The 17,084-nt window shown below is 41.3% G+C and overlaps 1 protein-coding gene across 6 annotated transcripts in view; it reads left to right on the forward strand.

Annotated features, from left to right (window-relative positions):
• Window positions 1–17,084, forward strand: part of ZFR2 (zinc finger RNA binding protein 2) — an 89,608-nt gene that overhangs the window by 10,229 nt on the left and 62,295 nt on the right. The gene's annotated exons all lie outside the window — the stretch shown is intronic.

Here is a 17,084-nt window from a genome sequence, read left to right on the forward strand (position 1 = left end):
CAACAAGGACATACTGCTGACTCCTATCCAGCTTCTCGTTCACTGTAATCCCTAGGTCCTTTTCTGCAGAACTGCTGCTTAGCCAGTTGGTCCCCAGCCTTGTAGCAGTGCATGGGATTCTTCCATCTTAAGTGCAGGACTCTGTGCTGGTCCTTGTTGAACCCTCATCAGATTTCTTTTGGCCCAATCTGCCTAGGTCACTCTGGACCCTATCCCTACCCTCCAGCATATCTACCTCTCCCGCCAGCGTAGTGTTTTCCGTGAACTCGATGAGGGTGCAATCCATCCCATCATCCAGATCATTAATTAGGATATTGAATAAAAATGGTCCCAGGACCATCCCCTAGGGCACTCCTCTTGCCACCAGCTGGCAACTAGACATCGAGCCGTTGATCACTACCCATTGAGCCCGATGATTTAGCCAGCTTTCTATTCACCTTATAGTCCATTCATCCAATCCATGTGTCTTTAATTTGCTGGCAAGAATACTGTGGGAGACCATATCAAAAGCTTTGCTAAAGTCAAGATATATCACATCCACCACTTTCCCTGTATCTACAGAGCCAGTTATCGCATCATAGAAGGCAATCAGGTTGGTTAGGCATGACTTGCCCTTGGTGAATCCATGTTGACTGTTTCTGATTAGCTTCCACTCCTCTAAGTGCATGAAAATGGATTCCCTGAGGACCTGCTACATGATTTTTCCAGGGACTAAGGTGAGGTTGACCGGTTTGTAGTTCCCTGGATTCTCCTTCCCTTTTTTAAAGATGGTCACTATATTTGCCTTTTTCCAGTCATCCGGGACCTCCCCAAGTCGCCACGAGTTTTCAAAGATAATGGCCAATGGCTCTGCAGTCACATCGGCCAACTCCCTCAGCACCCTCGGATGCACTGCATCCAGCCTCATGGACTTGTGTATGTCCAGCTTTTCTAAGTAGTCCTTAACCCATTCCACCATTGAGGGCTGCTCATCGCCTCCCCATATTGTGCTGCCCAGTGCAGCAGTCTGGGAGCTGACCTTGTTTGTGAAGACTGAGGCAAAAAAGTATTGAGTACTTCAGCTTTTTCCAGATCATCTGTCACTAGGTTGTCTCCTCCATTCGGTAAGGGTCCCATACTTTCCCTGACTTTCTTCTTGTTCTTAACATACCTGTAGAAACCCTTCTTGTTACCCTTCACATCCCTTGCTAGCTGCAATTCCAGTTGTGCTTCGGCCTTCTTCATTATATATTACATGCTTGAGCAATATTTTTATACTCCTGCCTAGTCATCTGTCCAAGTTTCCACTTCTTGTAAGCTTCCTTTTTGTGTTTAAGCTCACCGAAGATTTCTCTGTTAAGCCAAGCTGATCACCTGCCATATTTGCTTTTTTTCCAGAACATCAATATGGTTTGTTCCTGTGCCTTCAATAAGGCTTCTTTAAAATACAACTAGCTGTCCTCAACTCCTTTCCACCTCCCCGCACCCATATTAGCCTCCCAAGGGATCCTGCCCATAAGTTCCTTAAGGGAGTCAAAGTCTGCTTTTCTGAATTCCAGGGTCTGTGTTCTGCTTCTCTTCCTTCCTCGTTTTGTCAGGATCCTGAACTCAACCATCTCATGGTCACTGCTGTCCAAGTTGCCACCCACTTCTACTTCCCCTACCAGTTCTTCTCACTTTGTGAGCAGGAGCAGGTCAAGAGGAGCATGGCCCCTCGTTGGTTCCTCCAGCACTTGTACCAGGAAGTTGTCCCCAACACTCTCCAAAAACTTCCTGGACTGTCTGTGCACTGCTGTATTGTGCTCCCAGCAGATGTCAGGGTGATTGAAGTCCCCCATGAGAACCAGGGCCTATGATCTGGAAATTTCTGTAAGTTGTCTGAAGAACCCCTTGTCTACCTCATCCTCCTGATCTGTTGGTCTATAGTAGAAGCCGACCATGACATCGCCCTTGTTGCTCTTGCCTCTAAACTTAACCCAAAGACTGGAGCTCGGAGCAATCATACTGCTCTCTTATATACAGTGCAACTCCTCCACCTTTTCTCCCCCACCTGTCCTTCCTGAACAGTTTATACCCATCCATGTGAGTTGCTCCAACAAATCTGTTAATCCAGTCACATGATTGTTCCTTGACTGGTCCAGGACTTCCAGTTCTTCCTGCTGGTTTCCCAGGCTTCTTGCGTTCATCATTCCGAGAGCTAGAACCATGCTGGAAAGGACCCTGAAGGATGCCATCTGCTGCCAACATGTGAAAAACCTGAAACGGAAGCCACACCAGGGCAAGGCATTTGAGGTGACGTGTAAGTGGGACGCCAGCAACCACTTCCTCCCTGGGAGGAGCTTCACCCAGTGTGCCAGCTGGAGTTTCATCCATAGGACCTGGTTCAACAGCGTTCCGCTGAACGGAGCCGTCTGCTGTGGAAATCAGGACAAGAGATGTAGGAAGTGTGGCTATGCCAATGAGACTCTACCCCACGTCCTGCGTAGCTGCAAGCCCCATTTCAGAGCCTGGCAACTGCGATTTAACGCCATCCAAGATCGCCTAGTCAGAGCCATACCACCAGTTGTAGGGAAGGTGGCCATGAACTGCCATCCCTGGAACCGACAATCAACTGTGACTGGACATTATCACCAGCGAGGACCAGGAGAAGATCATGATGGTGGATGTCACAGTGCCCTTCGTGAACAAGACCCTGGACTTCTGTGGCTCCCGAACTTGAAAGGTGGAGAAATAAGCCCCTCTGGCTGAAACCTTGAGAGCTAAGGCTTACCAGGTTCAGACACACGCACTGATCGTTGGAGCCTTGAGCACATGTGATCCCAGTAATGAGCGGGTGTTGCAGGAATGCGGAATTGGTCAATGCTACGCTTAGTTGATGCAGCAGCTCATGGTGTTGGATGCCACTGTGTGATTGAGGGATATCTACCCAGAACACATCACCGGACATAGGCAGTACCAGGAGAGATGAGCTGGAGTGATGATGAGAAGCAAAATCGGAAAGTAACTGAAAGAATCCATCAGAGAAGTTTATCTACTAAGGCTCAACCCATCCTAAATGCTTAAATACTGAGAGACAAGCTACACTCGTTCATATATTTGCTTTCCACAACCAACTCTCTGTATACACTTTCATGAGTGATGTACCCAAGTATTCAAATTCTAATATCCAAACTGTATCATTAAATGTATCTAAATTTGGGTTATTGCAGATATGTACCATATGTATGTTAGGAGTTTTTAAACAAACTTTGTATCTGTATGTAATCTAGCATTATAACCAGATGTACAGACACTCTTTTTTCTTAATCTGTTTGTTATGTAATTTTTTAACATTAGCTTTAATAAAAAATTTAAATCTGAACTTCAAATGTGTGACCCCACCCTCCCCCCACTAGCCAGAGGGTGACAGAAAGATATGGAATTACTAAACAGGGTTAGGAGCGACATCCTGGTAGCAATTCAGCACCATCCCCCAAGCTAAGTCTAACTCATGATATTGTAAATGAATAAATTTGTAGCCCAACCAGTTGTAATCTAGTTTGAAAGTCTAAAAGCCTTTGGCCTAAAAACAGATGCTTTTAATCTATCAGTATATGGCACTCCATAATGTTGAGTTACACACACATTAATTAACTACAAATTAAGATTTGTAGTAGCATATAAAAAACAAATGCCATGGCATCCTGATCATAAACTCTGTGGGATACTGTTGGTACATGGTAGCACATAATTTCCAAAACATCCTATAGAACCTAAGTTGCTGTGTGCCGTACTTGAAAGCTAATGCCTAATTAAAAATCCTAGGAGGTGCACTGTTAGAACTTCTCTAATGTAAATCAGTGAGTAATGAGGGAATCTTTACAGGCACATGAACATATTTTCATATTTTGAAAATCAAGTCTAACCAAATGTTGCAGTCTAGAAACTGAAAGCTTTTTTTCAGGTGTGTGTTTTTTGAAGGCATGCATATATATAATATATGTTTAAAGATATTCATACACCAAAAAGAGTCTGCGGAACAAAACAGATGAAGTTCACAGTGTACTGCATCTGCTATCTGTCATTTAGAAACAGGCAACATATGCAGGCATTACTATTTGTGTAATTATTACATAACAGAAGTGCAGGACTCACCCAATAGGCAATAAGTTAAAAACTTCTAAAATAATATGTTAACATCAAAATAACTTGTAGCATACTTCTGCATGCTGAATTCCTGTAGCTCAGTGGCCTAATAGAAGAGTCACATCTCCAAAATATAACTTGCAGTTAACCCACTTCAGTGTACAATCATACCATACACAGTTTTTGCATCTTAAACTGTTAAAAATGTCTAATATTGCAAACAAATGAACAAATTTTTTGTAACTGGTAAAAGTCCCTAAAGAGGATTAGTATTGGATTCAAAACCACAAATAGTGGGAAATTAAATCCTACAAGAACACTGGCATCAAACAAAGGGCAGAACTAAGGTTGTCTGAGTGTGACCTTGGTGACTCACTGAATAGGGCTGATACGCTAAAGAAATGGACAGTGTATTAGAGAAGCTGATACACATAGGCATAGTGCTCTATATCCTATTTCTTGGGCTTTCGTGTGTGTGTGTATGGGTTGTATTGTTATCCCTTAGCACACTTAAGTGGTTTTCACTAATCGTTCTTTCTGGTTTACAACTGGAGGGATGATATAATCCTCAATTCAGATCTTGACTTGAACCCTGAGAATTCTCTCATGAGAAGCATGAATGATGACAGTTTTACAATGTCTAATTCAGTAAAAATATATAATCACATGCACATTGGTGATTTTCCAAAAGAGATCATTACAATGTGAAGTTAAATAAACAAGGACCTAATGTTTGCTAAAAAAGAATAGACAAGGCTCAGTATTGTAAACCCCAAACATTCAAAAATCAAAGTGAGTCTCCCCCCCCGCCCCATTGTGAGTTTAAAAAATATACTTGGTGATCTTTTTATTTGCCTTCTGGTTTTTGAGTCTTTAGGGTTCAGGTTTTCAAGCTTTTCTCTGCAAGAATGAGGGCTAGATTTTTGTTTTTAATGATAGCTAATATTCAAATGTTTTCACATGATTCCAGGAGCTGGAGTTTTAAGCAAAATACCATGATACAATAAAGTTGCAAGAACTGGCAGTACCACTTGGTGGTGAGGATATATGAAACGGAAAGAACTTAGCTTGCTTTTCACATTCTGTTTTGAGTTTGCAGTTAGAAAAATTCATTGTACTTGCAAACTGTAAATATTTTATATAAAAATCATTGTGACAACAAATATGATGAAACCTTATGGTGTGTTTTTCATTCTGTTTTCAGAGTGTCTGTTTCTTGAAAACCAAAGAAGGCTAGAACTAAAAACAATAAAAATGTTAGGTGATGTAGGGTTAGGATACAGTGAAAAGAGGGAGTTGGGCATGGGATTTTATTTTAATTTTATTTCTCTTCCTTCCCCTCATTTTGTTACTTGTCTTTAGTTAGGCCCTGTGCTCAAAATGTCAGTGAGGCTCAGGTGAGGCAGCATCTGTCTATTCAGAACAGGTGTAGGCCCTCAAATATTATGGTTCATGCCCTGAAGACCTATCTTTTTGCATATATGTGAATTAGCTTGGAAAAAGGATAGATGCTGTAAGATGATAAACTGTTTTTTAAAAAATGAATGCAGGGAGTAACTTTGAGACACAGGGAAAATGATAATTTCTTCAGATTGCCACTTTCTGCTAGCAATTTTAGAAACTGTATTAATCATGTTTCCTTCAGTACCTTGGGATAGTTGCTTGGAGAATAAATTTACAAGGGCTGTGATTTAATATAATGTCAAGGCTTCATTAGAAGGCATTGAACTAATCTGAATGTTGATTGCAGGTTATCTTTCTCACGTTACATTAACTAACTAATTTAGAAGAGTATTTGAGTTGGCACAGCTCTAGCAAAAGTTATTTTTTTCAGTGATGTTAACAATAAAAGATGACTCAGAGAAACTGTTTCCATGTTTGAATTCTGATTACCTATCCAGTGGTCTACCAGACTTTGTTTGTGTAGAGCCCAGACCTTGCCTCTGGTGCTATCGCATAGGAAATATACACTCCACTGTGTGTGTTGGAAGGAAGAACTTTGTCAAAGCACACTATTGAAACTAGCAAAATATAGTTTTGCCACTCACTCTGATCTGGCGAGGACCAAAATGTATTGTGTTTGAAACAAGTATAATGGTGGTTATGATTCTTCATATCTTTTAAACTTTGATACAAAATCCAAGCCCCTTTATCAGTAATATAATATATAAAAACTTAAAAGCTATTAACATTCTGATTTGTAATGTTAAAGCTAAATTTTAAAATGCACTTCAATCAGAAATGCAAAAGATAAAAAGGCACCATAAATTTAAAAATAACACTTCTGAAATTATTTTATCTACTATTGTGATTTGACGTAAGAATGACCATACTGGGTCAGAACAAAGGTCCATCTAGCCCAGTATCCTGTCTTCCGACAGTAGCCAATGCCAGGTGCCCCAGAGGGAATGAACGGAACAGGTGATCATCAAGTATAAAAAGGGAAATAAAAACAACCCAGGAAACTACAGACCAGTTAGTTTAACTTCTGTGCCAGGGAAGATAATGGAGCAAGTAATTAAAGAAATCATCTGCAAACACTTGGAAGGTGGTAAGGTGATAGGGAATAGCCAGCATGGATTTGTAAAGAACAAATCGTGTCAAACCAATCTGATAGCTTTCTTTGATAGGATAACGAGTCTTGTGGATAAGGGAGAAGCGGTGGATGTGGTATACCTAGACTTTAGTAAGGCATTTGATACGGTCTCGCATGATATCCTTATCGATAAACTAGGCAAATACAATTTAGATGGGGCTACTATAAGGTGGGTGCATAACTGGCTGGATAACCGTACTCAGAGAGTAGTTATTAATGGCTCCCAATCCTGCTGGAAAGATATAACAAGTGGGGTTCCGCAGGGGTCTGTTTTGGGACCGGCTCTGTTCAATATCTTCATCAACGACTTAGATGTTGGCATAGAAAGTACGCTTATTAAGTTTGCAGACGATACCAAACTGGGAGGGATTGCAACTGCTTTGGAGGACAGGGTCAAAATTCAAAATGATCTGGACAAATTGGAGAAATGGTCTGAGGTAAACCGGATGAAGTTCAATAAAGACAAATGCAAAGTGCTCCACTTAGGAAGGAACAATCAGTTTCACACATACAGAATGGGAAGAGACTGTCTAGGAAGGAGTATGGCAGAAAGAGATCTAGGGGTCATGGCGGACCACAAGCTAAATATGAGTCAACAGTGTGATACTGTTGCAAAAAAAGCAAACGTGATTCTGGGATGCATTAACAGGTGTGTTGTAAACAAGACACGAGAAGTCATTCTTCCGCTCTACTCTGCGCTGGTTAGGCCTCAACTGGAGTATTGTGTCCAGTTCTGGGCACCGCATTTCAAGAAAGATGTGGAGAAATTGGAGAGGGTCCAGAGAAGAGCAACAAGAATGATTAAAGGTCTTGAGAACATGACCTATGAAGGAAGGCTGAAAGAATTGGGTTTGTTTAGTTTGGAAAAGAGAAGACTGAGAGGGGACATGATAGCAGTTTTCAGGTATCTAAAAGGGTGTCATCAGGAGGAGGGAGAAAACTTGTTCACCTTAGCCTCTAATGATAGAACAAGAAGCAATGGGCTTAAACTGCAGCAAGGGAGATTTAGGTTGGACATTAGGAAAAAGTTCCTAACTGTCAGGGTAGTTAAACACTGGAATAAATTGCCTAGGGAGGTTGTGGAATCTCCATCTCTGGAGATATTTAAGAGTAGGTTAGATAAATGTCTATCAGGGATGGTCTAGACAGTATTTGGTCCTGCCATGAGGGCAGGGGACTGGACTCGATGACCTCTTGAAGTTCCATCCAGTCCTAGTCTATGAATAATCTAAGTGATCCATTGCCTGTCACCCATTCCCAGCTTCTGGCAAACAGAGGCTGAGGACACCATCCCTGCCCATCTTGGCTAATAGCCATTGATAGATCTGTCCTCCATGAATTTACCTTGTTCTTTTTGAGCCCTGTTATAATCTTGGCCTTCACAACATCCTCTGGCAAAGAGTTCAGCAGGTTGACTCTCCATTTACTTCCTTTGGTTTGTTTTAAACCTGCTGCCTATTAATTTAATTTGGTGACCCCAAGTTCTTTTGTCATGAGAAGTAGTAAATAACACTTCCTTATTTACTTTCTCCACACCAGTCATGATTTTATAGACCTCAGTCATATCCCCCCCTTAGTCTTATTAATCTCTTCTCATACGGAAGCTGTTCCTGATAATGTTTGTTGCCCTTTTCTGAACCTTTTCCAATTTCAGTATATCTCTTTTTGAGATGGGACGACCACATCTGCACCCAGTATTCAAGATGTGTATTCATACCGAAGTATACTGAAATATTTTTTGTTCTTGTGCATTTGACAGTGTTGTGTATTGTCAGTTTCCTCTGTTCAGTTTTTTTGAGTAACTCTTGGGAAGAGAGAGATTTTTAAAATAGAGAAATGAATGAACGTCCACAAACTGGTTGGAGGTATTTTGCAGTTGGGGTAGTACATGAAACTATTTGTAACTTTTTAAAATTGACCGGGTTTCCAGTTGTGTCTATAATTCACAAAGAAACCCTCTGCTTCACCCTTGGATATGTCCTTGTAACTCTCACGAAAATTGTTAGATTTTAGGTGTGCTTATAGGAGAGTGCCAATTGAATATTAGGGCATAGATTCATATTTTCACAAGTCTTTGTATTTAATTTTCTTGGCTTTTAACAAGAATGAAAACACTAATCTCAGACTTCACTAAGTACTTGTGCAGTTGAATAATTAGAAACTCATGCAACTTTGGAATTCCAAATGGGAAAGGTAGTTGAAAACCACATGGATGTAATTAACATTGCTATATTTTAAAATCCTGTAACTCCGAATTTTAATGGAAACTTCATACTGTTCATGGGCAAAATCTATTTTTTCCTCACTTATTCTACAGTTATTCTATTTTTTTTGAAAATTGTCCTGAAAATCAGCCCTCAGTGAAGAGAGCATTGAGTTGTTTACAGCAGGAAAAAGTTTTTCTCAGTTCAAAAATGGAAAAAAAGCATTTTAATCAAACTTCCTTAATAAGCAAGCAACTTATGTTTCAGCCACAAGCTATTTTTCAAGAAGTTGAACATTAAGAAACCAAGAGGTGAGTTTATATTGGAACCTTGTACAAACCTGGTGCCCATGGTTAATTTTTGATGCTCCCCAGAACGGGTCCAAACAGAGCCGTTCTGTCTATAGGACTGACCGGGGCAACTGTCCTGGGCCCTGCGCTTTGGGGGGCCCCACGCTTCAGCAGGACAGGGCGTCCAGTGCGGCCTGGCACTGGCAGCAGTGAGTAGCCCCAGCCCAGCCTGCTCCGCTCCGCCCTGACGGCTCCCCACGTCACTCAGGAGAGGGGGCGGAAGCTGGAAAGAGGTGGGGAAGGTGTGGGCTGGGGACGGGTCACTTGCTGCTGATGGTGCCAGGACCCCCTGACCCCAGAGGAGTAACTGGGGACTTAGTGGGGGGTCTGACACTGGCAGAAGTGAGCAATATGGTCCCATCCCACCCCTGCTGTGCCCCCTCCCCGCCCCTATTCCATCCCTTCCCCCAAGTTCCACCCTGCCTGTTTCCAGCTTTGCCCCCTCCCCCAAGCAATGTTGGGAGCCGACAGGGCAAAGCAGGGAGGGCTGGAGCTGGTTCGCTCGTGCCAGCACTAGGCCACCTTGCACCCCGCATCCCCCTGTAACGTGGGGCCTCCCCAAAGCACGGTAAACCCAATCATTGGTGGAGCTGGGCCCGCATTCCTAAATATTGGTGGAGCATGGGACCCACGGATCCATATAACTCGCTGCCTATGACCTTAACTTACACTAATACATACTACTACATAACATAAAATCTGTGCATGACTAGGAAAAAAATTAATTTTATAAAGATTCATTAAACTACCAGTCAACACTCCAGCCACAGATCTACTCACTGAGCATAGGTATTGACTGTTTGAAGACCCTACAGTAACAAACAACAAAAGGAGAAAGAAAGTGTGGTGTTCTTGAAATGTGTTCCTGTGGCAGTGCTAGATTAGATTAATTTCTGTTCCCTCTGTCAGCTGAGTTTTTCTGCCTCGTGCAAGGCCAGTAATCTGCCAGTTGGCTCAGTTCTGCTGGAAGTGGAGGGAGGTAGACTCTTCCTTTTACATTGAAAGAATGTTCTGTCAGTAGTTGAGAAATGTAGAAGAATGCCTGAAGTATAGTTTTGTATTTAATTGTCCTTCTGAAATAAGCAAGAGGGGAAAGTATTTCAATATAGTAAAAAAATCTCTTTTCTTTGAGAAGAAAGTCCATCAGTGGCAAGCTGCTAATCATGATATTAAGTGGGTATACATAATTTAGATTCACCAGGCTGACGTGTAGTACAGAAAACATAGAACTGAAGAGGAATACTGTTCCAGTTAATATTGAAGTGAATTCAGTGAATCTATCTCTTCCCATTTGTTTATCTTAAAATCTGTCCTATGTTTTCTGTCCACTTTTTGCTTGTGTATTAAGCTGTTTTTTTCTGAAATTCTTTTTGTTTTTAAAGGCGTGGAGGTTTGATTGCTGCAAATGGCTAAATTGTAGAATTAATCTCATAAAGTACAGCTTCTGATATGAGTGTCTCACATCCCTGGTGAAGAGTTAGTTGAGAATTCCCCTTTGCTGCTTTAGATCACATTCTTGTCCACCTGCTCTGGTCATTTTAAAACTACCTACGGGTAGTGTAATAGTTTGGAGTTCTGTAGTAGTACCTTTCATTTGAGGATTCTGAATGGCCTTTTAAGCAATGAATTAAGCTTTTCAACACTCTTGTAAAATAGGTAAGAAATACTAACTTCAGTTTGTAGATTGAGGGGAAGGGAATCAGATATGAAGTGATGTGGGCAGAGTTGTGTGTCAGTGTCTGAGCTATGATTTAGAACCTAGATCTGCTACTCCAGTTCTGTGCATTGACTATTTGATACTCTGGAAGTAGAATACATATAAATGTATTTTTGGTGAAATAGTTTGAGATTTAGTTACTGATCTGTGGCCCAATAGATTATATTGATTTGGAAATCAGTCTTTCACCTGTACAACTTCTACATCCACAAAAACAAAACAAAAAATACCCCACCCCTTAATAGCTGAAGACCTGCTCTAATCTCAGTGACCTTCAAGGTCCCTTCCAGTTCTATGAGATAGGTATATCTCCATAATAATAATAATAATCATCCGAGAGGAATATTTTCCCCTCTGCAGTTTGTATCCTTCTGGGAGAAAAATTCAGTGTACTTAATACAGTCTTTCATAGAGCAAACCTCTTTCATGCAAAGAGGTTTACAAAACCTGTATCCCAGGTTACGATAGCCAGGATCCGAAGTTCCTGCTTCAGAGTCCACTGTGACACAACCTTTATTCATAAAAGCAGTCCCACTGACGTCAGTGGGACTGAATATAGTTATGGAATTATACCTTTGAGCTTAATATCCCAGAATGCCAAAAGATGGTGGTAGTTCATTGTAAGAAAATCCCTATTTATAATGTGTAAACTTTCCTGGCAAAGAGCTTATGTTTTTTTAAAAAGGGGGCCCAATACTTGCAAACACTCACACCTCCTTCCTACTTGTATTAATTGTAAATGGATAATTAAGCTTACTATAAAACTTTCCTAATTTCTATTGCAGTTGAATATGGCGTGTCGTCATGTGATTTAGTGCAACCAGTCATACTAGCTTCATTTCCTTGTTTAATGTTGGTTAAAACATTTTAAAATATACATATAACCAAGTGACCATTTAGCATTTTGACAAATAATCATAGGTCATACATGATAGTTTCCCATGCAGGAGACTGATATTAAGGAAAAACGGCAATCCCTGTTGATGTTGTCCTATCAAGGAAGGTTAGAGTGTGAGTTTGAGATCTCTTTTCCCACCGAAGTTTCTGGTAGAAACCCTTATCCAGCCTTTCTCCCTTTTTCGCCTCTCTCCCTGATCAGTCCCCAGTTCACTAGTCTCTCATTCTCTCACTTCCAGAACGGACATATTCAGTTTATGAGGAAGAATTTCTTCCTCTGCGCTAAGACTGGTGATAAAAATTCCTCGAGTTTTTCATCACAGTTGACCAGTCCGGTGATAGGAATGAAGGGTTTAATATGCTTGCATGTATATTGTCATAAATCAGTTATAGTGTTGCTGGTTGCAGAAGTCCATTTTGAGTTCTTGTCGTGTGTCAATAACTTGCATTTATACAGTGTGGAACTTTTCATCTGGAAGGATTCCAAAGCACTTTACCAAATGATTATACAGTCCATTTCCAAAAAAAAGTGCACCAACATCTTGGTTTGTGTGCCTGGATGTGGCAACACTGCCTGAAGAAAACTGTTTAACTGAAATTGCAAGGAGAATTTTGCTAAGTAGAGTACAATGAGCTGAGTTGAAATTGGGATAGGATAACTTTATATTTTAAGGGACTAATTTGTGGAGTAGCTTATGCAAAAATTATTCTAGGAGCTGGCAAGAATTCAGAATCCTAGGTAATCCACATAGTAGCATAACGTTCGTATTGTTGGACTTACGGTATTGCTGCCACTTTCATAGCTGGTGCAGATATATTTTTGCTTAAGGGGAAAAATTCTTGGAACTGGGAAAACAACTTTAATTTGGCTACAGTTCTGTTCTAATTTTATATAATTTACATTGCCTTTCTGAGTTCTTGTGTTGAAGATGGTTTTAAAATAACCGTTTTAGTGTTCAAGTTGTTTCTAGTTCATCTCTTAGAATGGAAAACCTGCCTTATGAAAGGAGACTCAAAGAGCTTGGCTTGTTTAGCCTAGCCAAAAGAAGGCTGCGGGGGGATATGCTTGCTCTTTATAAATATATCAGGGGGATTAACATTAGGGAGGGAGAGGAATTAATTAAGCTTAGTACCAATGTAACACAAGAACAATGGATACAAACTGCACATTAGGAAGTTTAGACTTGAAATAGACGAAGGGTTTCTAACCATTAGAGAGTGAATTCTGGAACGCTTCCGAGGGAGTAGTGGGGCAAAAGACATACCTGGCTTTAAGACTAAGCTTGATAAGTTTGGAAGGGATGTATGATGATGTTTATTTGGCAATTGATCTTTGATTATCAGCAGATAAGTCTGCCCAGTGGTCTGTGAGGAGTTGGATGGGATGGGATCTGAATTACTGTGAGAATTCTTTCTGAGTGCTGGCGGTGAGTCTTGCCACATGCCTAGGGTTTAGCTGATCGCCATATTTGGGGTCGGAGGGATTTTCCTCCAGGGCGGATTGGCAAGGCCCTGGAGTTTTTTCGCCTTCCTCTGCAGCATGGGGCACAGGTCATGCTGGTGGAGTTCTGCAGCTTGAGGTCTTCAAACCACAATTTGAAGACTTCAATAACTCGGACATAGGTTAGGGGTTTGTTATAGAAGTGAATGGGTAGGGTTCTGTGGCCTGCTTTGTGCAGGAGGTCAGACTAGATGATCATATTGGTCCCTTCTGACCTATGAGTCTGAGTCTATCTCTTCACAGTTTATTGGTGAGTGGAAGGAATCTACTTGTTTGTATAATGATGGATGTTACTACTGTGGAGTAAATACTAATCCTACTTTGCAACGCCCTGATCCATTCATGCTTTTGCTCCAAAAAAAAAAATATTGAAATCTCAGGTGTTTACACTATAATAGATATCATTCTCTTTCACTGTTGACTTCCAGGATACTAGAACCTATTTTTCTTCGTGGTCTTCCTCCTAGTCATACCTAGTTTCATCAGAAATGTCCTGCTCTAATGTTTGCGATTAGTCAACATACTCTTTGGGAGACCCTACTTCTTTGATGTGCTAGCGTCAAAAATGAGATTGCCCACATCATTGCTCCAATGAATTTTACACTACTACTAACAGAAGCTGCAAATAAACTGTCTCTGCTTATTTGTCTTTACCAAGGGGCTATACAGCAAAGAAATACATACTTCCAAAAACTATATTATGTAGCGTTCTCCTATTTTAATAAACATTTTAAACTTCATCACAAAGATAGATTTTACAATGACCAATCTTGGTTGCATATTGATAACCTTTCCTTGTTTGTACTGGAACAATTCATTTACATTAGCTGTTTGAATTTTGGGAGGATGGCTTTTAATCATAGTTTTAATTGTATTTTAATTTGCTCATTTTGTTGAAAAGCACCCCTTATTTATGTGTGTGTCTGTGGATGCTTGATAAATCACCAACCATTGAGAGGGTGTTTGATCACAGGCATGCTTTATCTTGGTTTCCGTTTACATTATCTCTTTCTTTCACATAACCACACAAATATAAAAGTTTAAAAAATTAACTATCACCAGTGATACAATTTTTGTCGTAACTGGAACTTTTAGTGAAGAAGGATTAATGTAACCGCAAAATACATAATCTTATTTCTCACACTGTAGAACACTTTCACATGTACCACTTTCAAATGTACCAGACAGTCGTACAGTATGCACAGTTTGGAGTGTGTATGGGCAGGGCCGGCGCTAGGATTTCTGACGCTCTAGGCGCCGGGACATTTTGCCGCCCCCCGAGCGGGTCTCGCGGCTCCGGCGGAGCTGCCGCAGGCATGCCTGCAGCAGGTCCACTGGAGCCACGGCTCCCTGACCCCGGGAGCGCCGGCGCCCCGGGCAGTCCATCTAGGATGCAGAAAAGAAATTCCCTTATACCAATATATTAATTTATAATTAATATCTTTTATCTTGGTCCTTGGAAACCCCAGTCAGGATTGAATCCATGTGAGCGTACATGTATCCTAAACACATCCTGTGTCCCCTTTTCATTATATTGGAAACATATGAGTAAAAACGAACCAAATCACATAGCAATACCAGCCGCCTTGCGCTTCCCATGCAAAAATTTTATACGTTCATTAACGTGGACAAATGTTGCTCAATATTAACAATTAAAGCTCACCAAAAGGTTTTAGTTGATTGATACTGGTAGTGGTTTGTATAGGCTGCGGGGTAGGTTCCGTGTGCCGACGTTCCATAACCATTCCTGTCCTGAATTGTGATTGGTATTGCTCCATAAGGCAGCAGTTGCAACCGCCTGGCAGCCTGCACGCTGTTGGGGCATAACAGATGCGTCACAGTATGCGCCACCCCAGGAGCTTGATGAACAGTGTAGCTGCACGTCGGTGGGTGGAATTAAGCTGTAAAGGTTGAGTGCTGGAACGACAAGACAAAAATTTAAAAGTCAAGCATCTCAAGGTTTTTAACTGGGCTAGTTGCATACACAATCTGACACATTTTTCATCTCATCAGTTCACTGTACGTATGTATGTCAAGTTCCTTTGATTAATTACCTAAATAAGTAATGTTGTAAACCAGTCATCATTACATGATCAAAATGGATTCAGATAGAAGAAAGGAAGGCTGGCAAGAGCAGGATACAACAATATATTTTGTGTACAATCTGCCACCATATTTATCACTAGCAGGCTTTATTGGGGATAAAGTGGCGAAGTTTTTAACTCCCTTGATTTTAGAATGTAATTCATGGTTTTTGAATCCAGACACTTTTGACCCTTTCTTCCAAAGTCTCAAATTTCACATATATCTTGCTCTGGGCCCATTACATATGTACCACAACCGTCATACTAGAGTACAAGGTAAAACATGGGGAAAAAATATCTTGCCTTAAACACTTAGGTGTAGACACAAACTTATCCACTAGTAGGCTAAGAACAAAAGTTTATTTCGCTTAATTAATGAAACCATCATGATAATCTGGTCCAGATGAAGATTGGGTTCTTTCAGTTACTATGTCTTCACTTGGATTTTTCTCAATGAATCTCATTTTTCTGCAATATTAAATACGTCATTTATATCCTGCTATACAATTGTTAAATAACAGGCTCTCCATGAAAATGTTTACACAACCATCATACAGGTTCATAGAAACGATAATGCTCAATCTTAAAGACCAAGACAGTGCAGCCAACAGCATTTCAGCCAGGAGACCCCAGTAATGTTAAAGTTTAGTACATTAGACAGCATAACAGAACAGCAATTCTTTGAGCACTCATTCCACGGGTGTAATTATTTAAAATTCCCTCACTTAATTTAAGCCAGTGTACTTGTTCCTAATCTGTCATTGATAAACCGCATATTCAGGCAACCTTTTCCCAATGACACTCGCTTTCTGTTTTGGAGAATGGTTCTCCATCTGCAACATACCACATTTCGCTCTTGACAAAAGGAACGTAGATATGGCTCTTTCTGGAGCAGCCACTCCAGTTTGCCACAGAAAGGAAAGATGCTCAAGAGAATACTATAGAGGCAATATGCGATGGCTATCTTACATACTTACATGGCTCACAATTTAACGTGCTTTATCCTCACACCCCCGTAAAGGTGAAGTTCTAATACACCATTACAATAGGGATTGAGGCCCGGGAACAGACCCAAGGTGATTCCGGGTCAACGGACGATAGGATTCTGGGTGAAAGATTGGAAACTGGTTTCATTAGCACAGGCTAAGCACTTCCAGGCCATTGGCCCATCTTTCCACACTCACTTCCAGTCCAGAGTCTGCGACTATAATGCCTCAAGAGTCACACTTGTCCATTAACTAAAATAATGGGAGCTACATATGTTTTTCAGAATATTTCTTCACATGAATTTTAGAATTCTATATTACCGTTTTTGTTAAATAGTTCTGGATTGCTTCTTCGTCCCCATAACAGGGCCGCTGCAACCATAGGCGAACTAGGCGGTGGCTAGAGCGCCAAGATTGGGGCGCCAAAAGCGTGCCCCGCCGCCAAATTTTTTAAATGGGGTGCAGCGGCCGTGGTTTGCGAGCTGCGGCGGCAGCAGTGCTGCAACCCCGGCAGCTATCTGCCGTCCCCGATAGGGCAGCGCGCAGCCGCGCAGCCCAGGGCACCCGCGGTCAGGGAGCCGCCGCGTGCGGTCCGCAGGCCGGGCCGGCGGCGCTCCAGGTCAGGGAGCCGCGCGCGGTCCGGCA

Source organism: Chelonoidis abingdonii, chromosome 11 (genome assembly GCF_003597395.2).
Source record: "Chelonoidis abingdonii isolate Lonesome George chromosome 11, CheloAbing_2.0, whole genome shotgun sequence".
NCBI lineage: Eukaryota > Metazoa > Chordata > Testudines > Testudinidae > Chelonoidis > Chelonoidis abingdonii.